General features: G+C 42.8%; 1 long non-coding RNA gene across 2 annotated transcripts in view; it reads right to left on the bottom strand.

The window, feature by feature from the left end:
* Nucleotides 1–2,008: 2,008 nt before the first annotated feature.
* LOC141056758 (uncharacterized) overlaps nucleotides 2,009–13,529 on the bottom strand; it is a 61,442-nt gene continuing 49,921 nt past the window's right edge. The window contains exon 2 of one of the 2 annotated variants that reach the window (XR_012221929.1): nucleotides 2,009–2,651. This is a non-coding gene — a long non-coding RNA (uncharacterized lncRNA). Of the gene's footprint in view, nucleotides 2,652–10,161; nucleotides 10,720–13,529 lie in introns of those variants that run through there. The other variant, XR_012221930.1, reaches the window with a different exon arrangement.

Below are 13,529 nucleotides of genomic sequence, written 5' to 3'. Positions count from 1 at the left end.
GTCCAATTACTTTTGGTCCCTTTAAAAACAGGGTGGCACATGTTAAGGAGCTGAAACTCCTAAACCCTTCATCCAGTTTTAATGTGGATATCCTCAAATGAAAGCTGAAAGTCTGAGCTTCAACTGCATCTGAATTGTTTTGTTTAAAATTCATTGTGGTAATGTCTAGAACTAAAATTAGAAAAATGTTGTCTCTGTCCTAATATATATGGACATAACTGTATCTCATTCCTTCTATCCATCTATCTATCCCATATATATCTATCTATCCCATATCTGTCTATCTATCTATCTGTCTATCTGTGTTTGTGTAATGGAGTGTGGGTTGGACATATGTAAAAAAGGAAGTTGGACAAGAAATGACATCACAAATCTTTTTTTTTTTTGTTAAGTAACATCTTTATTTAGGTTACAAAAATGCATACAATCCGCATGAAAAAACGCATGAATATCAGCATCAAAAACGCGCTGATTTTTACCTGCGTTTTCTGCCAAGAGGTGCAGATTCTGTGCAGAAAATTCTGCAGGCAAATCTGCAACGTGTGCACATACCCTTATCGACCCAGAGATGCACCAGGATTCAGCCAACCATGAGATTTGCAAAGTGTCAGTGGTAACAACTTGCGCCCTTGAAGCTGAGGAGCACACACCTAGCCAGACTACATACTGCCAGGGAAGCAGAGATTTGCATATAGCCAGTCGTGATGCCGCTCTTGCAATTTAAGTAATTCAAGCCCATGGAGTTGTGATAACATTCTTTGTGGGACAATTAGTCTAAAGAAACCAAAACCCCCATGACCAGTTACCCACTAATTAGCATAATGCAAGTACAGCTATAAAATTGATTTTAAGCATATTCCAAAAGGGTTTTGTTAGGAAGTACAAAAAAGGATCAACAAATACTAGATGGCTGAAAGACCTAGGGAAGCTGACAAGATCTCAAGTGAATATATTTCAAGTATTTTTCATCACATTTTTAAAGCGTTTTGGTGGAGTTCCTGTATTTTGTTACGTTTGTAGCATGCTTTTCATAGGGCTTTTTTTTAATCCCATAGAAAATCTTACTGGAAACTTATCAGATTCAGATATGCTCCATTTTGATAAAAAAAAGCAACATACCTTCCCAAAAAAATCCCTGTGTTTGTAGACTGGTCTGGCCCTGCCCTGACTTCACCCCACACTTCTCCTCTTTATTGACAGGCCTCTCCCCATGTACACCCATTTAAGAGACTTGCTAGATTAGCTAGAGTGATGCAGAGAGAGGCCAGCCTTTCAGCACCATCCAATCACATATACTTCTATGGTCCTCGGTTCTTCAAACTGTTTTCTCTGAAACACCAGAGAGTTTCACAGTGAAATATGCATAGCTGAAATCGAGCAGCCAGGCTCCAATTTTTGCTGCCTATGGTTGGGGATTTGTGAACCTAATGATAGATTTCCTTTTATCTTGCTGTACTGTTTGGGCCTACTTGACTCAAAAAAAGTTTGAGAAACTGAAGATGAATAATTATGAAGATTTTCAAATCGTGGTTAGGCAGTTTGCTTATGGATATGTGTTATTGCAAGTAGTGTTTTTATTATTTTAACTCTTATGATTGTTATTAGTGATGAGCAAGTATACTCGTTGGTCGGGTTTCCCCGAGCCTGTTCGGGTAGTCTCCGAGTATTTTGGCGGGCTTGGAGATTTAGTTTTCGTAGCCTCAGCTGCATGATTTGCGACTGCTAGACAGGCTGAATACATATGTGGAATTCCTTATAAAATCATGCAGCTGAGATGACAAAAATTAGATCTCCAAGCACGCCAAATACTCGATCACCCGAGCAACAATGCTACTTGCCCATCACGAACTGTTATATATGTACTGTTTGGGTCAATATGACCTGATAAGAGTTTTAAACAGATCTTCCACCATATTTTCAGTCACATGTGAGTGTGATTCCAGCTCATCTGAACTGCATATAACAATGCACTCTAGTTTCCATGATATTAAATGACAGGAGAATAATGATCAATTAAAAATATAAACTTTACTGTATCTAAGGAAACAAATGCCCAGGAAAAATATGGTACTCTGATCAATCCATATATTATAAAGTATATTAATTTTTACATGTAAGTTGGGTTAGTGTTACACTAGTTACTCATATATTAACACTTTGTTATGTCTTTTCCTACAACAAAACGTGCAATCTTTGACATTTTTTTCTTCACCTGTTTGGACAAGGCAGGTATCAATATATCTTTATGTGATACAGTGACGGAAATATGTAGTGGTATTTGTAATCCTGCCCCGGATGTGTCAATTAACTTGGGGCCCAAAAAATATAAGCAGGGTCCAAATGGAGTTTTCACTTTCCAGTATGAGTTATTGGTGTTCCAAAAAACAGTATAGCTTTCAATATCAGAACTAAAAACCCAGTATTGAAAGCCACAGTCCCCTTTTTGAAGTCCCCAGTCCTTTGGAGGTGAATCTGAAGTATATGCATGGATAATCCGCTCCCATATCATCATTAATGGCCAACAGGACTTTTTAAATTCAGGCAATATTTTTGAATCCATCTCTTTATTGATCACCGCCATTGCTTCTTCTTTCCTCGAGGTCATTTCAACCAAAGGACCAAAGCCGAAGATTGTTCTAGTGGAGATAAATCTGAAATAAAATACAAATGTATAATTAAATTCTACATTACATTCCATTAATCCAATATGTAGAGAGTCATATTCAAGGGAAACCACAAGACCATATTCCCACTACAAGAAAAATATTTCAGAAGTGCTGGGTATTAAAAATATAACTTGTACTTCAAAATTTAAACCAAAAATTTCAATAGTTATGAATCTAAAATATGTTTTAAAATTTCCTGTGTGATCAAGGACCAAAATGACAGTCTTCTTAAGAGGTTTAGTGGAAGTATTTTAGAGCTTAGTTGCAAATAATATTAAAATAAAAGCCTACAGACACAAGGGGACAAAGATTGAGGACACAATTCAGGAGGATTTCTCAACAATGATCCGGATTTCACTGCCCCATCACTTTAAAAAGTTACCTATCCATACAACCTGATGTATGATTTACATTAACCCTTAAGATGCTAGACAGACCATTTAGCAGCCCAAGACAATGTATAGCTTCTGTAGTGATATCCGACCACAGAGAAAAAAAAAAGAAGAGTGAAAGAAGTTGTCACAAATAGTAGCGTAGCCACCGGGGGGGCAGAGGGGGCAGTAACCACGGGCCCTGCGCTCCTTGTGGGGGCCCATCCGGAGCTATGCTACTGTAACTGTAGTGGCGTTCACAGCGCATCGATATAGTTACACTGTGGCAGAGCAGGTAGACATGACCTCCCTGCTCTGCCACGTGGCCGCTATGGGGCCCCTGAGTAGGCGAGGGTGGGTCCCCTGCCCATCATCACAGGTTCAACTGTAGCGGCTAGTTGCCGATACAGCAGACCACATTGATGAGAGAAGGAGCGTTACGCTCCTGCTCCAATCATCCCCCTCTCAGCGTCTGACATCACCGACGCCGACACTGACAGGGGTCACGATTATGTCACTACCCGGAGACCACTGTCCAGAGATGTGCGGGCGGTCAGAACAGAGGAGGAACCAGGAGGAAGAGAGGTATTTATTTATTGTTTTTATGGGGCTACATTATACCATAGAGTCTGCCTGTGAGGATTGCATTATGGAGTCTGCCTACTATAGAGTGTCTCCGGAGGGCTTGTATTATACTATAGAGTCTGCCAGTGGGGAGGTGCATTATGGAATCTGCCTACTACAGTCTGCCTTCCGGGGGGGGGGCTGTATAATACTATAGAGTCTGCCTATGGGGGACTGCATTATACTATATAGTCTGCCTATGGGGGGGTGCAGTATACTATAGTCTGCCTATTGGGAGTGCAGCATACTATAGACTCTGCCTATGGGGAGTGCATTATACAATATGGAGTCTGCCTATGGGGAGTGCAGCATACTATAGAGTCTGCCTGTGTGTGTGGGGGGGTTGCATTATACTATAGAGTCTGCCTGTGGGGGGTGCATTATGGAGTCTGCCTACTGGGGGCTGTATTATACTATAGAGTCTGCATTATACTATATAGTCTGCCTACGGGGGGAGTGCAGTATACTATGAAGTCTGCCTATGGGGAGTGCAGTAGACAATAGAGTCTGACTGTATGTGTGGGGGGACTGAATTATACTATAGAGCAGGGTTCCCCAACTCCAGTCCTCAAGGCCCACCAACAGATCATGTTTTCAGGATTTCCTTAGTATTGCTCAGGCGATAATTGCTTCACCTGTGCAATACAAAGGAAATCCTGAAAACATGATCTGTTGGTGGGCCTTGAGGACTGGAGTTGGGGAACCCTGCTATAGAGTCTGCCTATGGGGAGTGCTGAATGCTATAGAGTCTGCCTATGGGGAGTACAATATAGAGTCTTTCCATGGGGAGTACATTATACTGTAGAGGCCTATGGGGAGTTCATTATACTATATTGAGAACTATGTGGTGCATTATACTATATGGAGGCTATCTAGGGGGTCATCATACAGTGTGGATATTACAGTGAGGGGGCCATCATACAGTGTTGGAGCCAATAAACAGTTTGGTGGCTACTAAGAGGTCAGTATAGTGTGTGGGTGGTACTATACAGCGAGAGGTCATTATACTGTGTGTAGAGGAGATGTACAGGGGGAGACTTGGGACATTATTAAATGTAAAGTGGGCACTTACTGTTATAGGGGAAGTCGGGTTACTGTGACTGTCAAAGTGCACACCGGGCATAAAGACTTTCTAGGTTTCTAGTGGGCAAAATGTGGGCACTGCTCTCTAGGGTACTTGCACCAGGCATTACTATATTCTAGAGCAGGGGCCCCCAACCTGTAGCTCGGGAGCCATATGTGGCTCGCGGTCCCAGGAATTGCGGCTCGCGACTGTCTGCCAGCTTGGTGAATTAACTCCAGGTCTAGCAAAGAGGTATGAAGAGTACATATCAAAATGGGAATTTTTTGAGTAGCCCTGCACAGAAGAGTAGATCTGGTTCCACATTTACTGGTCTTAGGGGTTTAGAGATATTTTAGGTATGGTACACTGGAGGATGATACTACCTGTTAGAGGAGGTCCTTGAAGTTGGATGCGACAGTGTGCTGGGAGTACTTGATGGGAGAATACTGAATGGGGGTATTGTGGGAACCCCTGGATCTCAGTGTACTGCTTTTGAGTGATTTCTGTGGAAAACCTTTGGTTATCATTATACCCATAATGGGGGCTTTGGTTGACACTACTTTGAGGGGGAGAGGAGCAGGATGTTGCTCGTGACCCCCTCTCAGAGCTAAATGTGGCTCGCGACCCTTTCTCAGTGCTGAATGTGGCTCTAAAGGTCAAAAAGGAAAAAGGTTGGGGACCGCTTTTCTAGAGGGTTGCTTTAAAATTTAGAGGGCACACAGAACCACACAGTAGGTTCAGTGATAGGGATGCACATGGCAGCAGCGGCTAAGCATTGGGGTATCAGCAGGATGAGGAGTTTGTGCAGGTTGGGAATAGATAGTGATGGGGCTGGAATGTGAGAAACTAAATGTGTCCTTGTTGTAATCTCTGCAGTCGAGTCTTGGCTGGAGAAGTTGTTGTGTCAGTCTGGGCCAGATGGAAAAGACGGGAAAAGTGAATGATACAATCAGAAAGAACGTCAGCTGTAAGTCACCATCTATAACTGTGCAGTAATCTCTTATATGTACCCCTCCTTGAACCAAAACCCTAGCTACGCTCTTTGGGGAAGTGCCTGTAACACTGGTTCCAGCACCAAGTCATTGTTGAGCTGTTAGTGTGTCTGTAATGAAGACTAGCTACTATATATTATGCCATCCCACATCACTTTCTCAGGAGGAGGACCATTGTGATGTTCCCATGTACCTTCAGATGAAGGACAGAAACAGGGATGGAGCAATGGTGACATGAATGGAGGTTTATCCTAATTTAGTGAGGAGTCCCGCTTTTGTCCTGGCACAATGATTGGTCAGGAGACCACGTGGGCAATTTCTGGCTACGCCATGAAGAGGTTTTCTTGAGGGAACATCACACCAGTCCTACTCTGGGGATTACGGTGTGGTGTGGCATAATGTACTCGACCCCTGTAGTCTTCATTGCAGATACACTGCATGTAGTACAAAGAAAAAAAACTAATACTTACCCTCTCCCCTGTGCTGCTGCCTCGCTGCTCACTGTCCGAAATCTGGCCTCTGCATCCTTTTGTTCCAAAGTTTCGAGCTGCATCTCCAGCCACTTCACTCTATATATCCAGATTCCCAAGTGTTACAAGGCATAAGGTGTCCCTGTGCTCCAATTTGCAATGTGGTGCACGATGTGCCATCACAACAATGTTACAACATACATTGCAACCTTATAATATGATGTAACCTTATGACATCGACAGGGATGCCTCATCGACCGAGCATGCCTCTATCATTGTGACATCAAGAGAAGCCGGATAATTACCAGGAGGAGTGGTCCATTAGATCTCTGAGCCAGGAGAGATCATTGTAGGGCAGAACATTCTTTGCTTGGCCCCAAAGAGAAAATTAAAAAAAAATTCTGGATAACCCCTTTTAGTGGAGCAAAGGTTGAACATGTGCACTGATGCTCTATACAATTTGGGACAGAAGTCTGATGCTCTGGCGATCATATGCAGTTAATACCCCCACGTATCAAAGGGTATGTTCCCATGATCAGTAAACGCTGCAGGCTGGATGCTGCGTACCTCCGCAGTGGCCATATGTTACAGCATAGTGCATGGGATTTCAAGAAATCCCATCCCTACTATGCATGCACGGATGCCTCCGGCTTCCCTGCTGAGACAGACATGCGGTGCGTCTTTCCAAACTGCAGCATGTCAATTTATGTAGCAGAGACGCTCAGTCTCCGCTGTATAAATTAAATTCCCCATAGACTTTCATTAGATGCGGTAAAACCGTATTATCTTCCTAATGTGTATTAAGTGCGGGAACGCAGCTTACTACGCATGTGTACTAATTTAAATAGTGGAAAATCTTGTGACACAGTCAGATGTACATGACACAGAAAGTGGAGGAAAGCACAAAGAGAGGTCCCCTCATTTTTTAATAAATAAATTAAAAATAATAGAGTGGGGTCCCCCTATATTTGTTAACCAGCCAGAGTAAAGCAGACTACTTGGACTGGTGTTTCATCCACAATGTCCAACCCGCAGCGTCCAGCAGTTACAGCATAGTGGATGGGATTTCAAGAAATCCCATGCCCACTATGCGTGCACCGATGCCCGGGGCTCACCAGCGGAGACAAATATGCGGTGCGTCTTTCCAGACCGCAGCATGTCTATTTATGTAGCGGAGTTGCCCAGTCTCCGCGGCGTAAATTTCCCATACACTTTCTTTAGATGTGGTAAAACCGCACTATCTTCTTAGTCACATGCATATTAAGTGCAAGAACGCACCTTACTACGCCTGTGTCCTAATTTACATAATAGCGTACCTTGTTTGACAAAAAAAAACTCATGCAATGAAAAAACGCATCAAAACCACAGGTGACCTGCCAGTGAAGTCAGATGCAGATTTGGTGCAGATTTCACCTGCGTCAAATCCTGAACAAATACGGAGCCATTCCTGATCGTGTGCACATACCCCAAGTTTCTCCCTATGCTGTAGCTACATGACGTATCTCAACCGATGTCTTTACACAGCCCGTACTACTACCTCACGGCTGTGGAACTGCTATGTCAGCTGACACCATTTTGCTAAAATGAAAGGTAATTAGTAAAATGTTTTAAATGGAATCTATCACCTATTTTTTCGTATATAAGATGCGGCCACCGCCATCAGGGGCTTATCTACAGCATTGCAGAATGCTGTAGATAAGCCCCTGATATAACCTGAAAGAGAAGAAAAACAAGTCATATTATACTTACCCAGGGGCGGTCTGGGTCCAGTCCGGGTCCGGAGGGTGTCACGGTCCGGTGCCTCCCATCTTCTAGAGATGATATCCTCCTCCTTGCTTCCTGTCACAGCTCCGGCGCACTGCTCTGCCCTGTTGAGGGCAGAGCAGAGAACTGCAGTGCACAGGTGCCGGACCTTTAATTATTGGGGACCATCGCGTCCAGTTTCACTGGTGTCACCCCCTTTTGGATTATGACGGTAAGCAGGGAGATGGGGGGACTACTCAGAACGCCTCTGAAGTGGGAACTGACCAAACCCCACCCCTAACTCGCCCTATAAACCCATTAACGAATATTCCAACCCTTATTAAAATATCCCCACCCTCCTCCAAACCCATGTCATGCAGGCCTTTGCTAATGCTGCGTGGGAAGAGGGGGCGGATTGTTCAGGCCTGTACTTGCAGCCGCACACTCCAGTCCCCAGTGCCGGCGGCAGTGCCGGGTATTGAGACGCGAGGCTCGAGCGAGTTTCTCAGAAGTGTGACTCCGGCCTTATTTTAATGCTGGGATGAAAACAATGAACAAATAAACAGTTAAGAAAAAAACCTTAACACTGTTTACCATACAGTACTAGTGATAAAACAATTTTGTTTTTTTGGGTCAGTACAATAACAGTGATACCAAATTTCTATATTTTTTTATGTTGTGCTACTTTTGCACATGCAAACACTTTTTTCGCCACATTTCATCACTTTTTTGCCGTTTTCCCTTGTCACCATATTCTGAGAGCCGTACCTTTTTTGATTTTTTTGCTGACAGAGCTGTACGAGGACTTGTTTTTTACAGTATGACTTGAAGCTTTCATTTTTACAAATTGTGACTACATAACATTTTTGATCACTCGTTATTCTAATTTTTCAAATCTAAAATGATCCAAAAAAGTCAACTTAGCTATTTTTATTTTACACTGTTCACTGTGTGGTAAATGTTTTTATTAAAATCAAAGTAATTAAACAGCTAACTTAACTTTTCTTTGGGTCACTACGGTTACAGTCATAGTAGATTCATATAGTTTTGAAAGCTAAAAACTTTTTTTACAAACAATAATTTGATTTTGCATCACCTTGTTCTGAGAGTTGTAACTTAAGTTTTGCCTTTTTAAATCAACTTAGCTTTATGGGGGGGATTGTTTTTCCTGGATAAGTTGAAGTTTTCAGTTATACCATTTCTTTTTATATATAAAGACTTTTTTGATTGTGTGGTAGTAAGATGGAAAAAAGCTTTTTGGACATTTTAGAAGTTCACCATACTGTATAATAATGTGACAGTTTTGTAGTTTTTTGCAGACAATTAATTGTGTACTTTATCCTTATTTTTTACAAAACTTGCCATTTTACTGGCAATACATTTTTGCATTATTTTTTCATGCTTTTATTTCAAAATATAATTAATCCTTTCTTTTTTTACTCTATTACATGGTCCCTCCCTAGAACTTAACCATTTTACACTTTGAATGCTAGACTAATTCACAACATACATATTGCAGTGCATTGGGCCTGTTAAACCCTGGTCATGGCAGGGTCTAACAGTCTACCTCAAGTGACAGATCCTGAGGCCCATTACTTAGCCCTGGGTTTTAAATGACAACCATTGGCACCCAATGATTTAATTATTTATCAGTGCCATAAAAAAGATGGTGGTGAGGAATAAGAACCTTTTATCGACCACTATAAAAAAAAAAGCATTACACAGGTAATTGTTCCAAGATCCTGATTTAGAAGTGGAATTACTGGGGCAGTTTTGCACAAGGCTGTGGACTTACTAGTGGCTGCGTTTACATTTGGCTGAGGACTGAGCAATGGTAAGCTTTGCATAATGGTACATTCTCACAGACGTTTTCTTGGCCTGTGTGTGGTTGTGTGCACAGTGGACCACAAACAGACTAATTGTAGCCTATGTGCTTGTGCATATAGATGATTTTATACATAGACCTTGGATCCACATGGAATACATTGCAGCATATTCTACTAGTCTGGTCCGGTAGAAGAGTGCAGGAAAATAGTAGGCAGCTCCTTCACCTAATCTCTGTGTAGACCATTACTTGAGCTGAACAAAAAGCCAGTCATGTCCACCGAACACCTATACTCGATTTCAACAGTCATTCTGTGCTGACAGACTCCCTTTAAGTTTATAAATGAGGCTATGAGTATCGCATAAAAGAAACCATTTTATGTTATAAAAATAACATCAGCTAAGAAGTGTTTTCCAAAATGCGCATTTTTAATGTCACAAATTTAGTATCACAAAAATTTACACATTTCATAAATGCTGAAGACAGGAAAACATCATTTTTATTCAGGATTGCTCAGAGCAATAGGCTTAACAACAAAATGTGTAATTTGTAACATTTTTTCTAGCACTTTAACACGCCTGGCAGGTATTAGAGCATCAGTATCTGAATCAATGACAGTAAAGCATGGAGGAACTTGTAATCCTTTCCTTGATTTGTCTATAAACACAGGTCCGATGAAATATAGAGTTTGTCCAAATGGGGTGTTCACCTTCCAGTAAGAGCGTTCAGAGTCCCAGAACACAGTATATTTTTCATTGTGGGATTTAAAATACCAGTATTGGAAGCCATAGTCCTCTTTTTGAAGCCCCCAGTCCACAGGGGGAGAATCCGATGTGTATGCATGGTTAATTCGCTCCCATATGATCATTATTGGCCAACCTGCCTCTCTAAATATCGGCAATACCTTCTCAGTTATCTCCATATTGGCTAACAACCTTTATTCTTCTTTCCAAGATGACAAATATCTGTCAAAAGACACAAATTATGTATATTATTTCTCTATTTCTTCTTGTAATTATAATTGTTTTAAGTATTTCTATACTTTATATCACATTTGTCCAATGCTTGTGTAGAGTCTTGCAAAAAGTGGAATATCACAGATGGAAAAGTGGTCTAGCTTAAATAGTTAGTGTCAGCGGCTTTTGTTCATATACCGCCTTAATCTTCTGTTGATTTTTTAATTCCTTTCCACTTTATGAAAAAGGGGTGGACATAATGAAAGTACAGCTGCATTGGGACCCTGGGATTGAGGGGGACCCTTGCAGGGTGGCTAATAAGGCAATCTAGCCTGTTTCTCGGAGCCCAAAGCTTCAGGGGGCCCATGGCCAGATTGCTCTCATGTGCGGCGGGCAGGGAGCAATCGCTACACCTTTGCTGCCTACAGTAGAAAATGGCAGCAGAGTTGCAGGAATTCATCCTCTGCTTCCTGCCCGGCGATTTCTGTCTGACAGAGGCTTCGTGGCTGGATGATGTCAGCATGCAGCACCCACCTGTGTCAGAGAGAAAGTTGCCTCCGGCAATGATGATTTTGCAGGGAAACGGAGGAGAGGTGAGTGGGGGTGATGTTTTTTTTTAACCAATACACTGGGGAGAGGTCCACGACAATGAAGGGTGGGTGGAAGGACAATGATGGGGGGTAAGGGGGACTTATAATGGACTTATGAACAGGGGGAGGAAGACGTTCGATATGGATGTAAAATGAATTGGGTGGCGGAGGAGGATGCCAAGTCTCTGATAGTGTCATAATTAATTGTGAGATGGGGAGAACGCTATCAGGGAACCACAATTTATTGGGGAGTAGGAAAGGAGAGGGTAGTAAGATGCACAGGACACTTCATGAAGAATTGAAAGCAGGCTCGGACTGGCCCATAGGGTAACAGGAGAATCCCCCGGTGGGCCCCTATGCAGATCTGGGGTTCCAATCCCACTGTATGGGCAGTACTTGTCATAATTCACTTGAGTCACTCTGTACAGAAAAAAAGCAGGATCTCATCATTCATAAACTGGGTAGTTTGGTTAATTATTATATAGAGACTAGATTATGGCCCGATGCTATCGCATCAGGAGGATGCGATAGCATCACACCTCTTGCCATGTTAACCATCAACACACACACTCCTCAACACACACTCCTCTCACGTCCACTCACTCCTTCACTCCACATATGACCCCTTCTCTCACTCTGTCTCTCATACTCATGCCGTCATCGCCGCTGCTCCACGATCCCCGACATCTTCTTCCACCGGCGCCATCCTGGATCCAGACGTCCTTCCACGCCGGCGACATGTTCTTGCGGCGACGCCATCTTGAGTATCGTGAAATCCCGCGATACTCAAGATGGCGTCGCCGGAAGAACATGTCGCCGGAGTGGACGACATCGGGATCCAAAATGGCGTCGGCGAAATCCTGCGATACTCAAGATGGCGTCGCCGGCGAACATGTCGCCGGCGAGATTTCGCTGACGCCATTTTGGATCCCGACGGCATCCACGCCGGCGACATGCTCTTGCGGCGACGCCATCTTGAGTATCGCGGGATTTCGCCGCAAGAACATGTCGCCAGCGTGGAGGACGTCTGGATCCAGGATGGCGCCGGCGGAAGAAGATGTCGGGGATCGTGGATCAGCGGCGATGACGGCGTGAGTATGAGAGACGGAGTGAGAGAAGGGGTCGTATGTGGAGTGAAAGAGTGAGTGGACGTGAGTGGAGATGGTGAAAGGTGAGAGGAGTGTGTGTTGAGGAGGAGTGGTGTGTTGAGGGTTAACATGGAAAGAGGTGTGCGGTGACGTCACCGGTTACAACTGGACGGAAGTTGTTACAACCGGAAGCTGCTTAGGGCATTTATAATTATAGATGTAGGTAAAGTTGTGAATGAGGATAGTGTAATATTTGTATGCAGGTGAAAAGTGGGCCCCCCAAATTCAATGTTACTCGTGGGCTCTTGGCACCCCAGTCTGATACTGATTGAAAGGTATCGTCTTCTCCCACCCCCCAAATTAATTATGATTTTATCAAGTTACTTCTAATGATTGAGGGGGGACACAAGACAGGGAGTAAGGATATGTGCACACGGTCAGGATGTGCAGGAGAAACTTCTGCTGCATATCCTATTATTTTGGCAGGAAGAACACTGCTTAAAATACATTTTCTTTCCACATTATTATATGCATTTGTTGCCCATTTTTCCCCACTCATTAGTATGGGTGAAATATGCTGCAAGAATTGACATTATGCAGATTTAAATCTGCAAGCAAAATATAAGCAGAGTGTGCCTGAGACTTCAGGGATCTCATTCACTTTGCTTGTAGTGTAAAACCTTGCTTATGTTCACATAGCCTTAAAGTTAATTGTGGATGGTCATAGAGACTGAATAATTGATATTTCTTGGGTGGCAGAGATTATAGTTAATGGTGGGAACAGTGCCGCTCATCACTTTATATATTAATTATATATTGATTGGTGCATGGCTAATAGTATATTAATGGTGAGGTACATATCTGTATATATACAATGTATGTGTCCTTGTTATTTCCAGTGCTGCTACGTTCATCGTGACAAGACGAGTTATGGCTGGGAGATGTCGATATGAGGGTCTGACCAGATGGAGACGTAACAGTAGAAAACGACTAATCAGATGAGACTTCAGCGGTAAGTGCTTGGATGTAAATATTATTCTGTATCTGCACTGTGTGACTTGGAATTATTGTTAAAAAGCCCTTAGGCTGCATTCTTTACATTTGTGTGAAATGTCCGGGTGCTGCCAGATTTTTTTTTGTA

The sequence above is a fragment of the Dendrobates tinctorius genome, unplaced genomic scaffold (assembly GCF_039654945.1).
Source record: "Dendrobates tinctorius isolate UK_male_01 unplaced genomic scaffold, ASM3965494v1 ptg000199l, whole genome shotgun sequence".
Lineage (NCBI taxonomy): Eukaryota > Metazoa > Chordata > Amphibia > Anura > Dendrobatidae > Dendrobates > Dendrobates tinctorius.
This window is presented reverse-complemented; position numbering and strand designations above follow the sequence as displayed.